This window comes from Echinops telfairi, unplaced genomic scaffold (genome assembly GCF_000313985.2).
Source record: "Echinops telfairi isolate 266 unplaced genomic scaffold, ASM31398v2 ScPeMD7_7441;HRSCAF=8479, whole genome shotgun sequence".
NCBI classification, from domain to species: domain Eukaryota; kingdom Metazoa; phylum Chordata; class Mammalia; order Afrosoricida; family Tenrecidae; genus Echinops; species Echinops telfairi.
Genome location: NW_022111341.1, coordinates 1,027,421 through 1,035,846, shown reverse-complemented (window position 1 = coordinate 1,035,846; position 8,426 = coordinate 1,027,421). Strand labels below are relative to the sequence as shown.

The window sequence follows — 8,426 nt, the reverse complement described above, 5'->3', positions numbered from 1 at the left end:
CCCCGGGGCCCGGCGCTCTGGGTCACGCTCCGGGGTGCGGGGCCGGGCCGAAGCCAGGGCTCCGGGAAAGCGGTGGGGCGCAAAGAAACGTGCCTTGTAAAAACGAGGGTTTTTCATGCAGCCCAAGTTCACAGACACCGGGAGGTCTGCTGGGGCCAGCCGGGGTTTGCGGGGACAGAGACCAACGAGAGCAGGATTTGCACCTTGTCGTGCGTCTGGATAGCTGTTTGGAGCGAGGTCAAGAGGGATCGATAGCCCCAAAGATGCCACCTATGGATGGAAAAGGAATTTGGGTCGTGTTTTATAGGTTCTTTGACTAGGAGAACGTTTACCTTAGGTCTTTCCGCCCGGGATTTTGGCTACTAGAATACGCATGTGAGGGCCTCGGAGAGGGAAACAGTGCTGAAATTATTCAAACTGTGCACGGTGAGGTTTGGGTGACGTGTGATTCCGGACAGAAGAAGGGTCGGAGCTACTTGGGTGCCATTTGGCAGAAGTGGTGGAAGGAATTCATCCTGAGATGAATTATCTTATCCACTAGATAAAATAATTACAGCAAACATTTCTGGCTATTAAAAGGACAGGGACTCTATCTAACAGCTGTCCTACATCAGGGGATGTAGCTCAGTGGTAGAGCGCATGCTTCGCATGTATGAGGCCCCGGGTTCGATCCCCGGCATCTCCAGAAATCCTTTTCTTTAAAAAGAAAATCCTGTCCCTTTTTGTTTAATTCTGTTAACCTGGATTTATTAAGAAATTTATTTTCATCTAGTTCGTTAATAATCGCAATTTTTCCTACTTCCTGAGCTGTTCAAAGGTAGAATAAATTAATACCATGAAAACACCCAGGAAGAACAACAGCTGCCTATCAGAGATTTATATTCAGACTCTACCTTTTCTCACTCTCCAGTGGTGGGGTAGGAGGGAGAGGGATCAGAAAAAACAACGTATCTTTTCGTAGTTTTGAGCTGGGAGGTAGTATGACATTTTAATAATTAGCTGGGTCTTTCATATCCTTCCTCAAGGGTCCACCACAGGACCATAAAGGGGGTATCTTAATGTGCTAGATCATTACTAATCTCGATTACGATTTCGCACTGCATTGTTGGCCCTACTACCAAAACTCTGTGAAGGTGAGATGGTCACTTCTACTACAGGAGGTTTGGGGAAGCAGCCCAGGTTAGAAATAGCCTGTGGAATGGAAGGTGAAGTTATGTAGAAGCCCATAAACGGGGGTGGGGGTGGGGGGGACACAAAAAAGACTCATTGCCATCAATTCCATCCCCATTCACAAAACAGACTAAAATGGAAACAAGTATTTCTTTGTTGCTGTTAAGAAAATGTCCAGTCATTTGTTCCATCAACATCAGTGAAATGCCTTGTCGGTGCTATTATGTCAATATGCTAAGTAAATGGATACAATGGAAATTTCGGTGACCAAAGACTATTTGCAAGCCTGTATCATACGTGTATATGGGAGGTTTGTAAAAAGAAACACTGGGATACAGAAAAGGGTAGGATGAACTCTTCTTGAGGAACAGGGTCATAGAATTTTACACACATACCAACATAAATAAACACTGGTGACTTGTATTTAGAAAATAAGAATGGAAGGGTTATAGCTGGAGAGAAGAGTCACATGTTAGTCTAGTCATAATAAACAGTAGGTATGTGGTATGAAGACATAACACAAATTGTTGGAAAATGTAGGTAGTTTTATATGGCTGGGCCATAGAATGGGACAGGGAAAGGTGGGAGGTTATACAGCCTCTCAAAGGTTTTGAACTCTGTATCCACCAGAGTTCTTGATCACAAAATCCAACCACTGAATATAGTTGCCTTAAATGGAAAAGAATATCTAATTAGCCAGGTCTAGAGTACTGCCTTCAGTATGGATTACAACTCAATGTGAATGAAGGAAGCCCAAATCCTCAAAACAGGATCAATAGGAGACATCATGACAAACCAAGAAAAGAGTCAAGTTGTCAAGTATTTTGTCTTGCTTGTATCCACCATCATTGTTCATGGAAACAGCAGTCAAGAGATCAAATGATTAAAAAATATATATTTTTAAAAGATCAAATGACACATTGTATTGGATATATCTGCTGCAGAAGACCTCCTAAGTGCCGAGAAGCAAGGGTGATACTTTGAGGACTAAGGTGTGCCTGACCCAAGGCATATTTTCAATCGCTTCATATGTATATGAAAGTTGAACATTGAATAAGGAAGACTGAAGAAGAATTGATGCATTTTAATTAGTGCGCTGGAGAATAATGTTGAAAGTATTATAGAAGAAAAACAATCTATTTGGGGAGAAATGTTACTGACAGGTAGCTAGATTATGGATAAAAGGGGGTGTCTCCACCATATGCCTACCCTAAATGAAAATCAGCTGGCACTGCTACGGTAAAGGAATTGGAAAGAAATCAGACTAATTAGACACCTATGGGAAAACTAAAACAGAGCATGTGCAGACTAAAGCCATCTATGGACAGGTAAAGCTAAACCTGGCCACAGCCTAGGCACATGACATCATACGGGTGTGCTTAAACTCAGCCAATAAGATCAATGACCTCAACCATGCCTCCCAAGCCAGTAAGGATGGGAGGGGTAAATACCAGACTGAGGGCAAGCCACTCCCTCTTGTTCAGGTGCTCTCTTGCAGGTCAGAGGGTGAGATTTCTTCCACATGTGGGGAGTCCAGGGGCCTGCATGCTCTCTGGGGCCCAAACTCTCTTGTTTTTCTGTGCTCTGGGTTCAGGCATTCTTTTGGCTCTGTGGACTCTTTTGGGATCCCCTAAAACAGCCATTTTCAATAGAGAACATTCCCATGCCCTGCCCTGCGACCTTGCACTCTTTCCAGAGATAGTGTATACTTTTTGAGACTGTAATACCTGAAACTTCCCTTTCACTCATAAAAGTTACTTGGAGTACAAAAGTGCTTCTGCTACATGAATTATTTCAGCGTTAAGAAGCAAGAACTGAGGTAAACAACCCGAGAAACCTAACACAACCAGAATGCTCTTTAGAAGCAAGGATGCTAAGACTTCATCTCAAGTACTTTGGAGGTGTTGTTCGGAAAGACCAGTCCTTGGAGAAGGACATCATGCTTGGTAAAGTAGAGGGGCCTTTAAGGCCTTTAAGAAGAACTTTAAGGAGATGGATTGATACAGTGACTGCAACAATGGGCTCAAACATAAGAACAATTGTGAGAATGGCCCAGGACCAAGCAGTGTTTTGGCCTATTATAAATAGGCTCCTTACTGACTCCATGGCCCCCAGCAACAACAACAGAGTAATGACAGAAACCTGGGAAAATCTGACTCTGAAAATGTCAGATTACCTAAGCAGAATAAAGGAGTTGAGTCCAAGGAAGAGCAACATCAAAACCTCCCAATGACAATTTCTCAATGCATGCCTTCCTGGAATTCAATAGGCAATGAATGAAGAGATAATTAGCATATTAAAGCAAGAAACATATTATGCCAATCATGGAAGTCCATTGTAGTTTATTTAATACATGATTTGCAAGTCAGGGTAACCTTTCAAATAAGGAGTCAAAAATGTTGCCAAAAAAAGAAAAATAAAAGAACTTCCAAAGATTCTGATAACCCATCTTATCGCTAGTAATTATCCATTCCCATTAAAAAGGCAGTTGGAATAGAACGAACAAAACAATTTGTGGTCATGAAAGGTTCTTCCAACAGTACTGTCTTGAAGAGCAATGAAAATGTCTACTGATTTACCCTAAAACATAGTTCTCGTCTCACCTTTGAAGTTTCTTTTAAAACTGTAAATAGATACTTCTTCCCAAAGAGCACAACACCCAAGACAAAATGTTCTTCACTAGATCATCTAGGTCATTTGTTTATGGAAATGGGACTTAGTAGACCAATATTTCCCAGGGTCAAGGCTGCAAGACCATTTCAGGGTCACCTCAGCCTTTCTGGATTACATGAAAACCTCCAGGTTTCTGCATTTCATGAGAAGCAAACTGTTCTTTGAGCATTACAAACAAGAGATAATCATAACCAAACTTTAATCTTATAAAGTAAATTCTTTAACTAATGTGAAAGTAGATTTAGAATGATAAGTAATATTACAAGAAAGCAAAGAGATTAGTTAAAATATTATTGAGACAGCAAAATAGTGACTCAGGAATGACCAGGTAGAGAACTTGAAAGAGAAAAAATTTATTAGCCAGTGACCCAGAGGAACTAGTGTTCTGGAATAACTCTCTAGTGGCGGTGGGCATTAGCTTTTATTCTTTATCTGCACGAGCAAGGTCAGAGAAGCAAGCAAGTTCAAAGAAGCAAAATAGGCAGGGATTTGCAGCGCAGGCTTGGTCTTAGTAAAGGAGGAAGGGATTTGGGGGATGGATGCATTCCAGGAACGATGAAGTACATGGGGTGAGACAGTACCTTGGGTTTCTTTTCCAATGGTTAAAATTCCCTATTGGGATTTTCCTTATGAGTGAGGTGGAATTTCCTGGTATTGGTCATTTTGAATCCAAGAATCATGTGGTCTACTATGCCTGGAGTGATAGGTGAAGAGGGATGACACAGCATTCATCTCAAAAAGAACATTTCAAGATCTGTACTGACAGTGATAGGATAATGTCTGTATATCTACTAGGAAGACCAGTTAATACAACTATTATGCACATGTGTGCACCAACCATTAACGCCAAGGCTGGGAAGCTGGAAGGTTTTTTGTTAATTTCTACATTATGAAATTAATCAACATACAATCAAGATGTATTGATAAATACTGGTGATTAGAATATGAGAGTTGGGACCAAGCAGAATGATTAGTAGTTTAAAATATGACCTTGATGCTAGTAATTACTTATTCATTGCAAATATGTTATTCAACAACGTAAACAGAGACTAGATACATGAATCTTGCCAGATGGATTACACAGACATTGAATTGACTACATCTATCAGAAGAGGTGATAGAGAAGCTCAATACCATTAACTCAAACAAAGCCAGGGGCCAATTCTGGGACAGATCATCAATTGCTCATATGCAAACTCAAATGGAAGGTGGAGAAAATTAAAACAAGTCCATAAGAGCTGAAGTATGGCTTTGAATACACCAATCTTAATTTAGAGACCAGATCAACAACAGCTCTGAAACAAATCTAACCCCAGATGACTTGTTGGATGACCCATCTAGGTCATCTATATACAAATAAACATATGACTCATATACAAATAAAGCAAAAGGCCATTAAAAAGAGAAGAAAGAAAGAAAAGCTCCAAATGGATATCAGATGAGACTCTGAAACTTGCTTCAGGATGTAGAGAAGCTAAAACAAAAAGAAGTGAAGTAAAATTGCTGAAAAGGAGATTTCAATGGGTGGCTAAAGAAGGCAAAAATATTATAATGAACTGTGTTAAGACTTGGAGTTAGAAAACCAAAAGAGAAGAAAACATTCAGCATATGTCAAGCTGAAGCATTGGGAGTGGAGGTGGGTTGGACAAAGTCAAGTCTTGAGTTGTACTATTGAAGGATTCTATAGTATTGAACTATGCAGAAAATATGAAAAGAAGATGGAAAGAATATACAGTGTCACTGTCCCCAAAATAATCGGTTCATGTTCAACCAACTCTGGAGTTAGTGTATGATCAGGAACTGATAGTACTGAAAGAAATCCAAAATGCAAATCCAAAACAAAAACAAGATGAACCAAAACTGTGAGATCCAGCCTCGCATCCGGAAGGGTCCTAAAGGACGATTGTGTAATTGAAGAGAAGAAAGAGACAGATGACTTCTTCTGATTGAGAAGGTTCAGCGTGAGCATCCCACGAGGCTTGGCCTATCTCCATGAAGGTACAAAATACACAAGAGTGCACCCATGGAGGGACTGAAAAGTAGGACACCGTGGCTGTTGAAGAGGTGGCTGTGGACTGCTCCTAGGACGAATGGGCATTGCTGGATCTTTTGTAGAGGAAACGCTAGAGACATGTGATAATGGAAACTCTTAGAAACCTGGCCTCAGGTGAACAAAGATTTGCGACAGAGAAATGCGGTCCAGTCTAGGGAGCTAGAAATCTGTTACTACTATCTTGCACATTGAAGTATCACAAGGAAGGATTTCAACTTCTCACTGAGTTGTGAACCAAATCCATTCACCTGACTCCAAACAGGCCTGCAGATTGGGCATCGCCAGCAGCTTCGAGGAAGGAGGAAGAAGTGCCTGGTTTGGGTATTATTATTTGGGGGATATCCTCACAAGAGATTGCAATTTGTGAACATAATTGGAGTTGATCCAGACAGGACAAACATACAGCATCCCAGTTGCCCGTAGTGTCCTAAGGACCCAAGAAAATGGTCAAGGCTCAGTTCATTGTGCAGGAGCAGCAGTAGACCAGTCCCTAGGTGGTAGAGGTTCAAGATGTTCCATGATTTGCTCTGCAGCATCTCACAAAACTAATTAGCCATCAAGTAAATACGTAAGTCTTCAGAATGTGGAAACGATGTGGCAGTAAAGTTCACCTGGGAGGAATGGCAGCTCCTGAATCCTGCTCAGAAGACTCTAAATCAGGAGGTGACATTGGAGAACTGTTGCAAGCTGGTTTCCATTGAGATCCAGGAAGCTGACGATCATTTGCTTGATTAGTCGCAACATAAAAGAAGCATGGACAGAACCAAATAAGTCTATAAATTTAATACATTGGAAAATATTCTTCATCAGCACAAAAACAATTATTCTTTACAGGAAAATTGTGAGGTACTTGGCATACATGAAAAAATAGCAAAACCAGATTTAATCATTCCAGTATTAAATCAAAAGAAGAGAAGCCAAATAAAGAAGTCAGTTGTGTCCAATGGAGACGAGAAAGTTTTTCTCGATATTGAACAAGAGCAATTTTGTACTGAAATGAAATTTCCCGAGTGTGGAAAACCCAATACCATGAAATCACAATGCATTCAGCATCAGGAATCTGACAAAATTGAGAAACCACACATAGGCGATAAATGTGGGAAATCCTTCTTCAAGTAGTCTTTCCTCTGTGAGCATCAGTTCATTCATTTTCTAGAAAAAGCTTATGAATGCAGTCAGGGTTGGCAAGAATTCGACAACATATTCAAACTCACTGCACATTATTGAACCGCATAAAGGACAAAAACCAAATACATGCTTCGAATGTGGCGAAGCTTATCATAGTAAATCATACCTCCAAGTGATTCAGAAAACTCACGTGGCAGGGATGACATCAGAAAACTCATGTGGCAGGGATGTCCTGTGTATGCAGTGAATGTGGGAAAGGTTTCACCAGAAACCGTGCTTTCACTGCTCATCCGTGAACTCACAGTGGAGAGAAACCCCACGTATGTGCTGAGTGTGGTAAAGCTTTCAGCTGGAAGCAATGCCTTACAGCACATCAGACATTTCACACAGGTAAGAAACCCCACGTATACGGTGACAGAAAAGCCTTCAGCTGGAAGAATGTTCTCACTGTTCATCAGCGAACTCATACTGGAGAGAAACCCCATGTATATGGTGAATGTGGAAAAGCCTTTCCCTGGAAGAAGGACCTCACTGTTCACCAGTGAACTCATACTGGAGAGAAATCCTATGTATGTGGTGAATGTGGAAAAGCCTTTAGCTGAAAGAATAAACTCACTGTTCATCAGCGAACTCATGTTGGGGATAAACCCTATGTATGTGGGGAATATGGCAAAGACTTCATTCAGACATCCCATCTCCAAAACTCACCTACGCACTCAGACTGGAGGAAAACATGTCTGTGAGGAGCGTGGTAAAGATTTTAGCCAGCTACGATGCTTCACAGCACATCAGACATTCTGTACAGGAAAGACGCCCTTTGCATGACTTCAATGTGGAAAATCATATATCTGGACATCAAGTATCATTCAGCATGAGAAAATTATTAATGAGAAAACCTTTCAATGGGGTGAGTGTAACAAAACTTTCAAAACAAAGGAAGAGGCACTAGGGTTTGGCCCGGGCTGTGTGCAGGACCAGACAATTGTGACTTATCATGTGGCTACCTATGCTCTGAATAACCAGCTGTCCCTCTACTGACATGGCCCACCATTGTGGGGAGAGGGGCGTCCAGACCTCCCCAAGGCATATGGGCACCTCATTGCTCTTCCAGCTTTCAGTGTCTGAAAGAGAGCTGATCTCCTGTTTCTGGATCACAGCTGTACCAAGCAGTAGAGTGCACACCCAGATGCTAGTAGTGCCTGCCCCACCCGCATGCTCTTTGTTACCCCCCCAGAGACAGCACAAAAGCAACATCAAATAAGAATGAAGAAAATAGAAGACGGGGGTAGGGGTGGGGAGTGCAGAGTGGAGACCCAAAGCCCATTTGTAGGCCACTGGAGATCCCCTTGCAGAGGGGTCTTGGGGAGCAGATGAGCCAGTCAGGGTGCGATGTAGCAACGAT

The 8,426-nt window shown here is 41.8% G+C and overlaps 1 protein-coding gene and 1 non-coding gene across 2 annotated transcripts in view; one reads left to right on the top strand and one right to left on the bottom strand.

The window, feature by feature from the left end:
• LOC101660439 (S-adenosylmethionine synthase-like) overlaps window positions 1–8,426 on the bottom strand; it is a 118,198-nt gene that overhangs the window by 96,400 nt on the left and 13,372 nt on the right. The gene's annotated exons all lie outside the window — the stretch shown is intronic.
• Window positions 614–685, top strand: TRNAA-CGC. The gene has a single exon. It is a non-coding gene; the product is annotated as a tRNA-Ala (tRNA).